Below are 3727 nucleotides of genomic sequence, written 5' to 3'. Positions count from 1 at the left end.
GTAAATACATTCCACAACCCAGGTCAAAGCTATTGAGAAATTGTATCTAATTGAACTCAAACAGTTATGTTACCCAGGACTAACTTTCACCAATTTCTGGTTATTGTCAAACTTAGGATACACAGAGTGATGTGATTTCATGCTTTGAAGTTATATGTGGCCAAATTAGTGCTAATACTATTCAATAAGTAGTAGTTAAGGGTGGGATGTGACTTTTTATGACATACATACAAATAATGATTATTAATTTTTAACTTCCAGTTCTCTCTGTCCCAGCTTTGGTGAATCCTGAATTATGGTGTTAAGATGGTGGCAACACAAGATGATATTGAAGATTGCATAGAGAGAAACAGCTCTCCTAATCCACAAAGAACACATAGCATGAGAGATCATTAAAGTGTCTTAAAATATTGAGATTCTGGAGCTGTTTGATGCTGTAGCATAACCTAGTTATTAGGACAGATATACTTTATGAAATCTTTGTCAGTCTCTAGGATTGTTCTTGCTATTTTAGTTTTATGAATCTCAACCCATGAAAACTACTGTTATAGTCAGTGAGGCAAAATAAATATAGATAGAAAGATGATAGATAGTGATAGATGATAGATGATAGCTGATAGATAGATAAATAGATAGATAGATAGATGATAGATAGATGATAGATAGATAGATGAAAGATAGATGATAGATTGATAGATGAGAGAGAGAGAGAGAGAGAGAGAGAGAGAGTAGAAAATTTATGTGGCCAAAGGAAAAGAGAAGCATAATCATATGGAAAGGGTTTTCTAGTTTCCAACATTAGCTGATTAATTATATGATGGAATGTTTACCAATATCTTAATGATACTATGCCAGTCACTTTGAATGCAGACATGAAGTGGTCAAAATCCTTGCTTAAATGAGTCCCTCTTATAAGAGGCTTATAGATAAATATACATGTTATTACATATTTATATGACTACATGATAGCTCTAATTAAAGTTTATACTAAATAAAGAAGAAGTAATAAAGAGGTCAGAAAAAGAATATGGGGAGGAAAAGTATATTTAAGTGTTATTAATAAAAAAAGAAGTTACAAGAGAAGAGAAATAGCATTTACAAATTCACGGATGTTTAAAGAAATGGAGGAAGTTAAGTCAAGCTACATTATAATAGTTTTGTGATTAGCAAAATTCGAAAATACAGAAAAAGACAGATTGTGGATTATAGAGGGCAAAAAGTAACATAGGAATAAGTTTGGGCTCAAATTTGAATGAATTGAGAATCATTTCTGTAATTAAGGGATAAGAATAACATGCTTAATTAAATGGGACAATTAATTAGTAAAGAAGAAGATAAGAAAACTAATTTGAAGAATACTAAAATAATATGAAAAAGAAAGAAGATGTTAAATGGCTGATAAGATTGTAAGATAAATAAAAAGAAAAAAACAGGACTTTGAAAACAGGAAAACAGGACTTTGAAGTAAAGAAGAGAAGAAAGTCAAGAGGGACTGTCAACTGAATGTGTACTAGGATAAGTCACATGGTAGGAAACATTTCAGAGGAAATTAGATAAATAGAGAGACAAAAGAAGTACATGCAAATTACATAAACCCAACCCTGGCTCTGCCTTTTGATGTCTTAATTACTAGAGAAAATTACTAAACTGCTCTTTTTCAGTTACTTCTTGCATAAATTTGGAACAATTTTATCTTTTAGGTATATAGTCTAAATTATACATATATTGAACAATAATAATAGCTAAAGATTTAATGAATGTTTAATAAGTTGTGAGGTATTATTTTATGTATAATTATACATATGTGTAATCTCAGACATAGAGAGGCTTATTTGCCAAGTAAGCCAAGATATAAACACAGACAGCATAAAGATAGACCTTGCTATACTCTACAACAACTTGTCACTAAAAACAATATTAGTTTTATTAATTTTGGATAATTTGTAATGAAAATTACTGGTGCATTTTATTCAATACTCAGCTTGATATCAGTGTCAGAAACCAATTTGTGCTCATTCAGTACAAAACAAAGGTAACATCAGAATGAGGTGATATTTGAAACCATGGGCATGTGGATGAGGCTCTCCAAGGAAAGTGCATAAAATGTAATGAAGTCTAAACATGGACATTTAAGGAACAACCACCTCTAGGCTGTGGGTGAAAAAGTAGCTGAGAGGTATCTATTGTGACAGAACACATTTAGAGACGGATAATGAAAAATCACCTTGGCTATTTTTTCTTTTCCAATTAAGTTGACCTTTCTATCTAGATGGTTTTGTGTTATTATTTCAGTTAACAATTGTGCCATTCCATTGACCTTCATTGATTTATTTGAAGAACCGAATCACTTGAAAATGACAACTACTATTTACAAGTGAAAAATACATGCCGATATTATTCACGTTCCATGGAACTTAATGTGTTCTCTTTCTCTCAAACATGTCTTGATAAGACCATTTATTCTGTAGCATAACAAAACTCAAAACTTTCAAATTTTCACTTATTTAGTTATCTAGGAATAATTTAGGCTGACCACATCAACTTGACATTTCAATGGTTATAAATAAAGCAAATGGAATTAGCAGTGATACCCTGGGTAACGTGTTAATAGTAATAACGCCCCTCCTGAGAACTATTTCTTGAAGTATTAACTTAAACTGTAGATAATTACAAGTTATGCCCTTGGAACAATCATCTCTTGCTAAAAGGTACTCAAAGAAAAAGACTGACACAGTCTTCTCAGGTCATAGAAGGCGTATCCACACTTACAAATAAAACAAGATTAGCAAGAACACATTTAGTATCATTATGATTAGTTCATTTGTTCAAGCTACAAAATTGAGATACAGCCTTGTGGATTCAACTTCTTCACATGATTAGTGTAGGAACTTGGGGGTGTTCCAATAAGGGCTTATGATATAGTTTAATTTCTCTCTTATTAAATTTGTAACTATGGATAATAATGTAACTTCTGGACTTCAGTTTCCCCACACACAAATTAGAGAAGGCAAAATTATTTTTCTCAAAATTCATTTTGAGGCTCAAAAAATAGTAATAGAAATATCTCTAAAGATAACCACATTGAAAAGAAAGAAGTAAAACAGTCACTATTTGAAAATAACATACTACTATATACACAGAACCCTAAAAGTTCCACGAAAAGATTATTAGAACTGATAAATGAATTCAGTAAAGTAGCAGAATTTAAAATTAATATTAAAAATTTGATTGCATTTTTATACATCAATAATGAACTATGAGAAAGAAAAATTAAGAAAACAATCTCATTTATAATTGCATTTTAAAAATAATATACCTAGGAATAAATTTAACCAAAGAGGTAAACGACCTGTATTCGGAAAATCATAAGACGTTGAAGAAAGAAATTAAAGATACAAATAAATAGAAGCATATACTGTGCTCATGGATAGGAAAAATTAACATCATTAAAATGTCCATAATACCCAAAGCAATCTATAGATTCAATGGAATCCTTATCAAAAAACCAATGGCATTTTTTCATGTAACTAGAACATATAATTCAAAAATTTATATGGGATCATAAAATAACCTAAATAGCCACAGCAATCTTGAGAAAAAGGAACAAAGTTGAAGATATCACAATACTTGACGATATCAAAATATACGACAAAGCTATAGTAATCAAAACAACATAGTACTGGCATAAAAACAGACACATAGATTAAGAAACAGAATAGAGAGCCCA

The sequence above is a fragment of the Pteropus vampyrus genome, unplaced genomic scaffold (assembly GCF_000151845.1).
Source record: "Pteropus vampyrus isolate Shadow unplaced genomic scaffold, Pvam_2.0 Scaffold37, whole genome shotgun sequence".
Classification (NCBI taxonomy): domain Eukaryota; kingdom Metazoa; phylum Chordata; class Mammalia; order Chiroptera; family Pteropodidae; genus Pteropus; species Pteropus vampyrus.
Note: the sequence above shows the minus strand (reverse complement) of the source record.